Here is a 13,738-nt window from a genome sequence, read left to right on the forward strand (position 1 = left end):
TCTTCTTGTGAGGGCCACCAAGAGTCAATGGGTTTCTCTCCAAGGGCTCAGCTCTCCTCCTGACAGGTAAGCTTCTCACTCTGGAAGGGAATGAGTTTTATATAGAATTTTCAACCTCTTACATCAAAGAAATGGTACTTTCTCTCAAACTCCTAACGGTGTTAGCAGAAAATCCTTGAGTTCACAGCTATTTTTAGAGCTTCCCAGATCCTATTATTATTTCTCCAATTTGGAGAGGAGGTGAGCTAGCTGAATATCACTGGCGTGGACTCTGAACCCTCCTCCTCCTCTACATCAACAGAGTTAAAGGCTGGTCTTCTGCATCCCACCCAGGAAAGCCTTCCCAAGAGGGCAATGGAGGGGCTGAACTAGACTGCCTTAGAGGGATGTCTCAAGGTAACTTAACAAGTGCCTCTCCTGTCAAGAGTTGTGTGTAAAGGACAAGTGACAGCCTCTGCTCTCAGTGGAGCCAGAGCAAGAGAAGCCATCCAGAAGGACTCAAGGAGGAGGCAGGCATCCAGGTACATAAACCCAAAAGTTGGGGCCAAGGAGAACTTCCATGAAGACAATGAAGTGGGGAATCCACGATGTCTCATGGTGGCGAGGGACAGACAGAGAGAAGGAGTAAAGAGGGAGAGGAAGAAAGGACATATGGCCATTTGTGAAAAGGTCTTATGGGTGAAATCACCCCCCAACTAAAAAACCTATTGTGTTGAAGTCCAACCCCTCTGGGACCTCAGCATGTGACTGTAAGTGGAGATAAGGCTTCGAGGGGTAACTAAGGTAACATGAAGTCATTATGAAAAGTCCTAATCTAATACCCCTGATGGCATTATGAGAAAAGAAAATTTGGACACATATTTACAGACGAAGGCCCACTTGAGGATACAGGGAGAAGTCAGGAATTTGCAGGTCAAAGAGACAGATCTCAGAAGGAAACAAATGTGCCTACACCTTGATTTTGGATTTGTGGCCTCCAAACTGTGAGCAAATAAGTTTCTAATGTTAAAGCACCCACTGTGCAGCACTTTGCTATGGCAGCCCCAGGAATGGACACAAGACCTCGGCAATGGGAAAAGTGAGAGTGGTATTGTAGAGCAAGAGGCAGACAGGCTAGGGTGGCCCTCAGGGGTTTCTTGTGGGAGAGGTGAGGAAGGAGTCTGGCAGAATGCGGAGAGCCCAGTGGGCCAGGTGAGAAATTTAGACTTTGAAGAGATGAGGATTCACTCAGGTCCCTTAAACAAGTAGTGGGTGGGATGTAGATGGAGGAGGAGGAGATGTGTAGCATGGCCCTGAGCTTGAAGATGCATGTGCTGATCCAGGTGTCGGAGCCACCAAGTTGTGTACTAGGGTAGTTCCTGCCAAAGTGCAAAGATCAAGTGACATGCAGGTGCTATGTCATAGCAGGTAGGTGAAGAAGAGATGGATTCAAAGAAGACTCCCTTTTGGGGGACTTTCCAAGAGAGTTTTCAACCGGCTGTTGAGAAGGGGAAAGCAAGAGGCAGCCATGGTGAGTTTATTTCGACCACTCCATGTTTCAGTCGCCAATAAACTCTCCAGGGGAGACTTACAGAGGGAGCAATCAAAGAGAGAAGAAGTAGAGACTGAAAATGTAAATTCAAGCAGCTTCTGCATCGAACCAAGAAGGGGTTATAACCATGGGAGTGTGTAAGGTTTGCAAAGTAGATGTCAGAAATAGCTGCACCAGAACATTAAATGAGAGGAAGGAGAGAAGCCAATGAAAGAGGTAAAGAGTGCCCAGGAAAGAGAATGCATTGCAAAGCAGGACAGCAGGACGTGACTGAGGTATTGAATAAAAATATTATGCAGTGTTGGCAGGGAGGCAGGTTGAGGGGGAGAAAGAAGTGGGTGCTACTAATGTCATTCAGCAGATAGTTCAGAAAGGATGAGCCTTGAGAACAGACATTTGAATTTGGGCATGGTGAGATAATTACTGACCCCCAAACTTCAGATTCAATGAAGTGGAAAGAGCAGAAGGTCAAAAATGAAGACAGAAGATAAAGCTACCTATTGTAATACTTGAAGAGACAAATGGAAATTGGAAAGGGCAGAAAGGTCAAAGGAAGATTTGTCTTTAATGTAAAAGAGATTGCATTTTTTTTTTTTGGTCAAAAAGAGGGAGCAAGCCTTTAAGAAAGACTTCAGAACAAGATAAACATAGTCATAGTGAGAGGTGGGCTGGATAGAGACGGACAGGTAACAGATGGCAAGGCACGAAGGAAGTGGGAAAGAATGCGGAAGTGTGAATGTGAAGATATGGAGAGAGTGGATTTGGCCTAATATTTCATAGTGTCATGGAAATATACACTTGACAGTTCTTCACACATGCATAATGAGTCCTTAAATTACTATACTGTATCTAAGCAATCTCTATTATACAGTCATCTCTTCAGATCAGAGTTGGAAGAAACTAAAACTATGAGGTAATCTACTACACCCTCATATCCAATGCATATGTCTCTATAGCATCTCTAATGTGTGGATTTTCTGGAAATGTGGGGATGGACAGTGGAGATGGGGGATCCACTATCATGCAGGGTGGTCTGCCACTTACACATAATAATGGTAATTGCCTATGACACTGTGCCTCACCATCATTGAGTCTGAAGTGTTCCCACACTTTTCTAATCATCCCACACCATGGGTAAGGGAACATATTGTAGAGTCCATCATCAAACCAAATTAATGGAGGACCAGCCCTCAGCATCTCTGTGCTAAAGCCTGGTTTGTGATTTCCGAGTGTCTTAAACTACAGTGCCCCTGTGCATCAACTCAGATCATGTTTGTCTCCTTGCTTGTTGCATTGAATGGACATTTATGGAATGCCCAGTATGTGCTAGCACAGTTTTAGATACAAAAAAATGTGTAATTGCTAAAGTTACACCTTTCAGAAATCACAAGCTACTGTGAACAAATATGCATTGGCAGATGTCCTTGAGAATATATTTGACAACATACACACATACACACACACCACACCACACACCAACCTGCTGCAACACATTTAGAGGCACTGTGGCAACACTCTTTGTCTCTGACCACCTCTTTCCTTGCTTCTAACATTCTTTCTTTGCCCTTACATTCAGTGAGTCTGTGTTGTATTCTCGGGAGTACACTTGGCTCACAACACTTACTGCTGCTTGCTCAGCTGTTACACTGGAGATGCCAAATTCCCTCAATTAAGGTCTCCTTGCCTGCTATGGTGGCCGCCCCTGACTCACCCCAACTGGTTCCCCCATTTTCCTTCAGTAGCCTTTTTACAAAGCCTTGTTGGAAAAAAAATAAATAAAAACCAAAAAATACCAAGATTGTATCATTATAGGTTCACTCTAAACTCTACCTAACCTCATGAAGAGCATACTATCCTGGTATGCTCTAAATTTTTATTCAAAAAGTTTTTGTTCACATCTCTCAAGAAAAACTTATCTATTACTAAAAATACCTAACCCAACTCTGCCTCTCATTTATTGTGGAATCTGAGGAAGACCAACCATCTCTCTGAGCCTCAGTTTACATGTCTGAGCCTAAGTTTACGTGCTTGTAAATAGGAATAATCATACCAGGCAGCTTTACAGAATTTTGATGGTCATCAGGGATGAGCACCATATCTGTAATATTCTTGTGTTGACTCTACCACTAACTAAGATGCATGAACTTGACAGTCATCTGCTTGCCTTCCCTCTCTCCCTCTTGCCCAAGCCCCTTCTTTCTTTCTCTTTTTAAGTGGATTTGACAAGATGAATTCCAAGCTCATTTCTAGCTATGATTTCACAAGTTTGCTATTGTAATTTATCCAAATTTTATAAGGCATCTATCAATGGCTTTCATAAAATACTTATGGGGAAAAAAGAGGTTAATCTACATAGGAAAACAATTCAGTTGGGTAGAGTCATAATAATGAAATAACTATTTCTTAAGAATTGGATCAACATCTGCCTGGGAGCAGAACTCTAGCCAAAAACTTAAGCTCTTGGAATGCTCAACTTTTCAAAAAATAAAAATATGCTTAAAGATAGTGTGGGTACATTGATAAAAGTTGGCACAGAGCTGCTGGCACTGAACTGCCGGGGAGATCTGTATCCAGACCACCAAAAACCTTAGTAAAGTAGAATAGGGAACAGAATCTACCCAGAAACAAGGCACTTTTACTGTACACAAGCTCTAAAAAGTTAGCAACTTCTTAAAACTGCTTATCTGAAGATAATTTATGCTACTAGGACACTCATGCCATCTGTGATCATGGGCAAATAAACCTAAATGAGCTCCAGTAATGCAAACGCATCCTCCCTGATGAAGTTCCATAAACACAGAACCATTTGATAAACTCCCACCCATGCTGTCCTAGAATCCCTCCATTTGAAAATATGCCTACAAGAGTCCAGTAGAATCCCTGGACAGACAGCACTAAGCAGGAAGGTATATGCCAGGACTGCAGCTAATTGGACTGGACGCCACCAGTCCCTTTTCCAAAATTCATGGCAGATACCACCAGTTGATCACATGCTTTTTCGTTACTCCCAGATGCAACCCGTCACTGGACTCAGGGCAACCACCACCAGTCTCTCAGAACTTCTTCCTGAGATGGACTTGCCTTCCAAGGGGCACATGATACTTGGTATCGGGGCAATTAGGTTTACAAGAGACAAAATGACTCATCTTTTAGGTGTGGGGCAATTCTGTGACATGGAAAGCATAGTGGACTATAATAATAAAGTGACTCCTGAGTATGGAAAAATAAATAAAATACAATTGATCTCTTGAATATCAGAATAAAATGAATGAAAATGTGGATGTATAGCCAAGGATGTCCAAAAGAGCTTCTAAGTTCTCAAGCTGAGAGGACCAAGCCAAATTGATATACATAAATAAAAAAAAAATACTGTATATCTTTCAGAAGGGGCACTGGCTGGTCATGGTGAACTGAAAAAGGATACTCCTGGAACTGGCTGATGGCAATGTTCATTGCCTCCTGCCTTTGGGCAGGGGAGAGAAGATTTCTGCAAAAAAACATGAAGCACTTCTGAATCTACTGGGAAGCTAAGAACTCTGTTGTCAGTCTTTCTTAAATAGATGCCATTGATTATTTGCATCTTCTAACTCCCTTATTCTGACTTCTTCTCACTATGATCACACTTTTCACATAGATTAGCACTAAAGTGAATGTTTTGGTCATGTAGTCTTTAAATAACTGTTCCTCTATGTGGATTACTAAATTCCTCTTTTGGTGCTAACTCCAGTCTAATGGGTGTTTAAATTGTTGTGAGACAGTCACTTGGTCCTCATCACTAATAACCAGATGTTTGGGTCATTTGTGGGAAATTAGATCCAGCTGCCTTTCCCTTAGATGACACCATTGCACTTTCCAGATGTGCCTACCCAGAGTCCCCACATTGTGACCACTGGTGCCTGCCTACTAGGGACCCTTGAGGATACATTTAAACATGCTTAGGCCAGGGGAGATGTTATTTCCTATCCATTACAAACATCTCAGTTAAGCACTTTCACAAAGCACTGAGTATGCAAAAAGCACTGTGCTAAAACTAGATTGGGTTCCTTTGCCTTCAAGATAACTTATGCTTTGGGGAGGTATTAGAGTTTCGATCTGGAATACAACCCAAAGTCTTATGTGTGAAAGGCTTGGTTCCTGGTTGATGGTACTACTGGGAAGTGGTGGAACCTGACAGGTCTCCCAAGTCAGACCCCTGCCCAAGCAGATCTGCTACCTGCATCCATAGGAGGACAGAAAAAACAAGAAGCCAGCAGCTGCCCTGCTGCTCTCAACACAGCCCTGCTTATCAGCCAGCCCCAGGCTCACCACCCATGGGACTTTAAAATTTTCCACCCTCTTGACCAGTATCCCCTTCCCTACCTAAAATGCCCCATATCAACCACGAGCACCTTCCTCTCAGTGCCAGCAGCCTTCTCACCCTTGGACCATCTGCACCCAGATGACAATAAACTCATCGCATGTTGCTTAGACTTTGCCTGCCTCTCTGGGCTCAATTGTGTCTCAGTCTGACCTTACAGAATATTTAGGAGATGAGGCCTAGTTAGAGGAAATAGGTTACTACTGATGTCCCATTGAAGGGTATATTTTGTGTTAGACCTCCCTTCTCTCTGCTTCCTCACTGTCATGGGGTGAGTAGCTTTCACCCACCACATACTTTCCGCCATTATGCTCAGCCTCATCACAGGCCCAGAAGTAATGGAGCCAAGTAACAATGGACTGAACCCTCTGAAACCATGAACAAAAATAAATTTTTCTTCCTTTAACTTGTTCTTCTCAAGTATTTTGTCACAGCAATGAAAAGTTGACTAACATAAGTATGGGACAGGCACATATTCCAATGACTCAAGGGCATGGAAAAATAAAGACCACAGAGTTGGAGATTGACCTGTTGGCTAAGGAAATGACCTATAAGAATGAAATGGGTCAGAAATCAAAGATTCAACCTGGCTGGAGAACATGACTCAATGGAAGAAAGAGATGGAGTACTGATAACCTTCACCACCATCATCAAGCAACTTGGGAATGCTGATGAACTCATTTTTTCCAGGGCGCTCATGGTGATTTTTTTTTTTATTGTCTGTCAGAGAAAAAGGAGGTTTATTTGCATATAGGAGATTTTTCAGAGCATTTATTTATTTAGAAGCACAGAATACAATCTGGGGTATTTCTCATGTTTCTTCTGTGCAAGTGAAGTTGATCTTCTGAAACAGAGATAAGATTTCTTAAATATGGTATTCTTAAAAATCAATTAAAGCCTATTGTTTTTGCTTTTGGCTAGATAATCAAAATTGACTGGTGTAAATATTTCAAACAACTAAGTTCAATAAGTATATTCAAGTTGGCTGCCTTTAAAGGTATTTAAAAAGACTGAATTAATTGGCTTAATTTTTAAGTACATGTTTGAATGACTACTTGGTTGCTAACATTTACACTTCATGCAGATTTAACTAAATTTTGCTAAAGCCCTTCTTTAGTTCTAGAAGTCTTTTTGTTATCTCATTGGGAGAGTGATACTGTTAACCCTATTTAGCAAATATGAGAACTGAGACGAAGGAGTTCCAGGGGCAAAGCTAGGAGATGGCAGAGCTGGTGTTTAAACCCTGATCTTGTGACCCTCCAATTTTATCCTAATTTCACTGCAATACTCTATTACTTCTCCAACTGTAGTAATCTTTTTTTAAAATTTTATTTTACTGGTACAGTTTACGTATACAGTATAATGACATTCATCATTGGAGATTTGCATCTTTGCATAATCTGTCTTGGTTCTTATTTTTCCCCCTTCCCCTGCCCTCCCTTCAACCCCTCCATCCCTCCCTATTTAAAAGATTTTGTTTCCATTTTTTCATTTTCTCATAATAATTCCATTCTCTTCTTTGCTTTCTTCTACCCCTCCCACTTCCCCTTCTCCTTTGCCCCTTTTCTTCACATTATCTATTGTACCATTTAATCCTTATTTACACTTTCAGTTTCTCACACTAGAGAAACTATCTGATATTTATGCATGTGTGTCCTGTTTATTTCACTTCAGAGTATCGGCTCAATGTGCATCCATTTAGCTTAATTTCTCATTTTTTATGGCTGAGTAGTACTCCATTTTATTTTTTTAAAAACACATTTTCTTTATTCAGTCTCCAGTTGATGGACATTTGGGCTGCTTCCAAGTTTTACCTATTACAAATTGTGCTGCTATGAACATGAGTACACATATACACATATATCACTGTGGTATGATTCTTTTAATTCTTTGGGGAAGATACCAAGCAGGGGAAAAGCTGAGTCAAATGGGACTTCCAGTCCTAGTTCTTTGAGGTATCTCCATACTGATTTCCACAGTGGTTGCATCAGTCTACACTCCCACCAGCAGTAGAGCAGGGTTCCTCTTTCCCCACAGCCCGGCCAGCATTTGTTATTGGTTGATTTCATGATAGCAGCCATTCTTTCTGGAGTGAGAAGGAATCTCAGTGTTGTTTTCATTTGCATCTCTCGAATGACCAGTGATGTTGAACATGTTTTCATGTTTGTTTGCTATTTCTATTTCTTTTTGTGAGAAATGTCTGTTCATTTCAGATGCCCATTTTCAGATTGGGTCTTTAAATTTGGGAGGTCTGATTTTTTTAAGTTCTTTATAGATTTGAGATAGTAGACCTTTGTCTGAGGAACAGCAGGTGAAGATTTTTTCCCACATTATGGGTTGTCTCTTCACACTGTTGGTGGTTTCTCTTGCTGTTCAGAAGCTTTTTAATGAGAAGAGATCCCACTTGTTTATTGTGCTAGTTCATGAGCAACTGAGGTTTTGTTGATAAAATCTTTTCCTACACCAATGTCTTCAAGAGTTCTACCTAACCTCTGTTCCAGGCGATTCAATGTTTCTATTTTAATATTTAGATCTTTAATCCATTTCAATTTTAGTTTAGTGCATGGTGAGAGATATAGGTCTGGTTTTAATCTTCAGCAAAGTGAAACCCAATTTTTCCAGCACCATTTATTAAAGAGGTTATCTTTCCTCCAGTGAGGGTGTTTGGCTCCTTTATCAAAGATGAGATGACTGAGTGTGTCTGGAGTGGTTTGGGCATTTTCTAACCTATTCCACTAGTCCTCAGGTCTGTTTATTTGCCAGTACCATGCTATTTTTATCACAGTAGCTTTGTAGTATAGTTTCAAGTTGGAGAATGTGATACCTCCTGCCATGTCTCTTTTACCTAGAATTGCTTTTGCAATTCTGGGTCTCTTCTTGTTCCAAATGCAATTCTGGGTCTCTTCTTGTTGGATTGTTTTCTCAAGGTCTGTGAAGTATGCTGCTGGGATTTCAATTGAGATTGCTTTGAATCTCTATAGCAGTTTTGGAAATATTGGCCATCTTCACTCTGTTGATCCTTCCTACCCCAGAGCAAGGGATGTCTTCTCATTTTCTGATATCATCTTCAATCTCTCTTTTCAGAGAAGTTTTCAGCTATAGTTTTCAGAGAAGAGGTCTTTGATTTCTTTTGTTAGGTTGATTCCTAGGTATTTCAGGTTTTTTGGATGCTATTGTGAAAGGAATTGTTTGCCCTATTTCTGTCTCAGTGAGTCTATTGTTCTTGCACAGGAAAGCTATTGATTTTTGTGTGCTGACCTTGTATCCAGCTGCTCTACAGAATTTGGTTATTAAGTCTAGAAGACTTTTGGTGGAGTTCTTGGGGCCTTCTATATAGAGGATCATGTCATCTGCAAATAATGACAATTTGACTTCATTTCCTATCTTTATTCATTTTATTTCTTTCTCTTATCTACTTGCCCTGGCTAATGTTTCCAAAACTATATTGAACAGGAGTGGTGATAGTGAACATCTTTGTCTTGTTCCTGATTTTAGTGTGAAGGATTTCAGCTTTTGACCATTTAGTATGATATTGGCTGTTGGTTTTTCATAGATGGCTTTTATCAGATTGAGACAGAGACCAACTATTCCAATTTTTGTGGGGTTTTATCATAAATGCGTGTTGGACTTTGTCAAATGCTTTTTCTGCCATCTATGGAGATGATTGTATAGTTTTTGTCCTTGGCTCTATTGATATAGTGTATTACATTGATTGATTTGCATATGTTGAACTATCCCTGCATCCCTGGGATGAATCCCACTTGGTCAGGGTAAATGACCTTCTTGATGATCTTCTGCACTCTGTTTTCCAGCATTTTATTAAGGATTTTTGCATCTATGATCATTAGTGAGATTGGCCTATAGTTCACTTTTTCAGTTGGGTCTTTCTCTGCTTTGGGGATCAAGATGATGCTTGTTTCCAGGAATGAATTTGGGAGTATTGCTTCCCTTTCAATTTCATTGAAGAGTTTAAACAGTAGTGGCAGTACTTCCTCCCTAAATGTCTTGTACAATTCAGCAGTGAAGCCATCAGGACCTGGGCTTTTCTTAGTTGGTAAGTTTTTAAATATGTTTTCAATTTCCTTGATTGATATTGGGTTGCATAGAATTTTTAGGTCTTCTTCATTCAACTTTGTTAATTCATATGTATCTAGGAATCTGTCCATTTCTTCTGTGTTTTCCATCTTATTGGTGTTTAGGTTCTGGAAGTAGGTATTGATGATCCTCTGGATTTCTGCTGGGTCTGTTGTAATTTCACACTTTTCATTCCTAATTGCATGGATTTGGGCCTTTTCTTTCCTTTTTCTGATAAGGCTGGCTAAGGGTTTGTCAGTTTTGTTGATTCTTTCGAAGAACCAACTCTTGGCTTCATTAATTTTTTTGTATCATTCTCTTAGTCTCCATTGAATTGATTTCTGCCCTGATCTTTATAATTTCCTCACTTGTATGAGCTTTGGGTTTGTCCTGCTCTTCTTTTTCTAGAAGCTTGAGGTTCAGCATCAGGTTGTTTAATTGGGCTCACTCTGTTTTCTTAATGTGTGTATTCGCTGCTATGAATTTCCCTCGTAAGACTGCTTTCATTGTGTCCCATAGATTCCGATATGTTGTATTGCCTTTGTCATTTAATTGTAGGAACTGTCTGATTTCTTTAATTTCCCCTGTGACCTATTGGCTATTCAGAAGTGTGTTGTTCAATTTCCATATGTTTATGTAATTTTTGCAGTTTCTTTTGCTACTGATCTCCAATTTCATCTCATATATTATGGTCTGATAATATACAGAGGATAACTTTAATTCCTTTGCACTTACTTAAACATGTTCTATGAGGGGGTATGTGGTCTATTTTGGAGATCAACCCATGTGCAGCTGAAAAGAATGTGTATTCTGATTTTGTGGGGTGGAACACTATGTAAATATCTGTTAACTTCATTTGTTCAAGAGTTCGATTGAGTTCTAGTATTTCATTACTTATTTTTTGTCTAGTTGATCTATTTGTGACAGTAAGGTATTGAGGTCCCCCACTACTATTGTATTAGTGCATATATGACTTTTCATGTCCGTTAGTATTTGTTTTATATAGTTGGGTGCACTAGTGTTTGGTGCATAGATATTTATGATTGTCATCTCTTCCTGTTGTTTGTTCCCTTTACAAGGATGTAGTTTCCTTCTTTGTCTCTCTTAATCAGTGTTGGTTTGAAATCCACTTGATCTGCAAAGAGGATAGCTACTCCTGCTTTTATTTGAGTTCCCATTGCATGGAGTATTGTTTTCCACCCTTTAACTTTCAATCTATGAGTTTCTTTTTGAATTAAGTGTGTTTCTTGGATGCAACATATTGTTGGATTTTGCTTCATGACGCATTCTGCCAGTCTATTTCTTTTGATTGGTGAATTGAGACCATTAACATTGATGGTTATAACTGATACATATTAACTTTTCATTGTCATGACTTTTTCTTTTTGTTGGATTCTCCACCTTTACATTTAATTTCTTGTTGCACCTGATGGATTCATTCTGCTGTGCTTCCTGGAGTTGTAATCCTCATTGTCTGTCCCTAGGGTATTATGTAAAATTTTTTGAAGTGCTAGTTTGGTATTCATGATGTTCCTAAGGTGCTCTTTGTCATGAAAATATCTTATTTCTCCATCAATTTTGAAAGATAGTTTTGCAGGGTACATAATCTGGGTTGAAGGCTGTTTTCCTTTAGGGCTTGAAATACATCACTCCAAGCTCTTCTTGCCTTGAGGATCTGCATTGAGAAGTCTGCTATGATTCTGATGGGCTTTCCTTTGTATGTGATTTGTTTCTTTTCTCTAACTGCTTGTAGAATTTTGTTCTTCTGTTGGGTTTCTGGAATCTTAACAATTATATGCCTGTGTGTAGATTTTTTTTTTTTGATCAAGGCTATTTGGAGTCCTACATGCCTCACTTATCTGTATGTCAAGTTCTTTTCCCCTGCTTGGGAAGTTTTCTGCCATTACTTCTGTGAACAGTTCTTTTATGTCATCTGCAGTCTCTCCTGTTTCTTCATTGGCTCCAATCAGTCTTATGTTATTCTTCTTTGCATCATCTAGCAGCTGCTGGATTGATTTCTTGTGGTCCCTTACAATTTTGAAGCAATTTTTCTTTTCCTGGTCACTAATTGCAATCTTATTTTCTATATCTGAAATTCTGTCCTCACATTGGCTCATTCCGCTGTGTAGACTTTCAGTGGAGTTTTTAATCTCCTGGGAATCTGTTTGTATCTTTTTTATGGATTCCATTTTTTCCTATGTTGGGTTTGCATTGTGTTTCTCAGCTCCTCTATTTTTTTTTTATCTGTGTCCTCTCTAGATTTATTAATCATGTCTTGCACTATGGACACAATCTCTGCTGTGATCCGAGAAATTATTCCTCATTTCATTTTTTCCAGATCCTCTTTTGTTGCTAGTTCTGGGAGTCCAGGTGGTTCAGTATTGGAGTGTTCCATCTCCTTTCCCTTTGGGGTTGCTTTACTTGATCTGGAAGTCTGGTTTTGAGACTTGTTTACGTGCCTTCTCATTTCAATAGGCAGGGGTGCTGTTGGCACCCATATGGCTCACCTCTCTGCACTGGGAGCAGTGGTATGGTTGGCCTGGAATCCCCTTCGTCTGTACTGGGAGCAGTGGAATGATGGCCTGGGGGCCCCTTCCTCTGGGCTCTCAAACTGTAGTAATCTGTTCCTCTCTTGTCTTGAGCTGCAGAAGCTAGATCTCAGGGTTGAAGGCAGAGCAGAAGCATGACACCATCATTCCTCATGAAAGAAGCCTTCATAGTGATTTTTTTGAGCATAGACTATGTTGGTATAATGGTGTGGCTGTTGGTGGTGCAGGCAGTAGTAAAACTAACTGCACCCAAGCCAGCAGCTTAAAAAGCTCTTGCATATCCTTTACCTCATATCATGCATAACAGTGTACAGTGTTGCAAGTGATAAGAGAAAGGAGGTAGGACTGGACTTAAACCAGGCTTGTCTCTATTCCCAAGGCTCTAGGGCACCTGATCCTCAAATCTTCCTCTGAGGTGACCAAAAGTAGCACACATTTAGGAGTTGTGGAGAGTGGGGCTGTAATTCTGAAGAGCTTTGTCTACTGTAGGATTCATGGTTCACAGTCATCAAAAGTTAGTTCCTACTGAAATCCACTAACCCACAATGGAAAAGCTCCTCCTTTGCTTTCTCTTTCTTCATGGGCTTCCAACAGACCAACTTGAATGTCTAAGCCAGTCCTGGAGGGAGAAGCAGATGGCTTTGTTTTGTATCTCCCTGAATTCTCTTAAATAAGCTCTTCTCCCCTTTAATTTTAGTATCCAGCACCAAAGACTCCTCATAGAAAATACTTTGGCATGTAACTCATTTAAAATTTCTTATACACAATTTCTACCTATTCACTTACATAGAATAATAATAACCATCCATTGAGTACCTAATAAGTACCAGGCAATTTGCATACATTATTTTATTTAATACACACAAAAGAAGAAATCATTCTCCCCACCCCTTTTTCAGATAAGGAATCTAAAGCTTAGGGAATTTAAGTAAATTTCCTAAGGTTGCATAGCTCTGAATTGAAACTCAGAGATTCAAGTGAATATCTGCCCAAGTTCAGAGTTGGTGGGTGCTCAGCCCCTCTTCTCTTAATCTACCCATCTTGACACTTCCAACTTTGTCCTGTGAGACTGGCTAAGTCTGGAAGAAAAACCAGGACTAAAAACTGTACTTAAAACTCTGAAATTCTGATGCTGTATTGACCTAGTCCTCTGCATTCTCCTCCTCCTCCTGTTTACTAACAGGCAAAACACAAATTCTTGGGCTGTGAGGATTATAAGAGAAATAC

General features: G+C 40.0%; 1 protein-coding gene across 8 annotated transcripts in view; it reads right to left on the bottom strand.

The window, feature by feature from the left end:
• The window catches only part of Ntrk3 (neurotrophic receptor tyrosine kinase 3), a 381,061-nt gene that overhangs the window by 44,951 nt on the left and 322,372 nt on the right, over positions 1–13,738 (bottom strand). The window lies entirely within an intron of this gene.

The sequence above is a fragment of the Heterocephalus glaber genome, unplaced genomic scaffold, assembly GCF_053883595.1.
Source record: "Heterocephalus glaber isolate CG9 unplaced genomic scaffold, H.glaber_assembly_v1.0 deba00001531, whole genome shotgun sequence".
NCBI classification, from domain to species: domain Eukaryota; kingdom Metazoa; phylum Chordata; class Mammalia; order Rodentia; family Bathyergidae; genus Heterocephalus; species Heterocephalus glaber.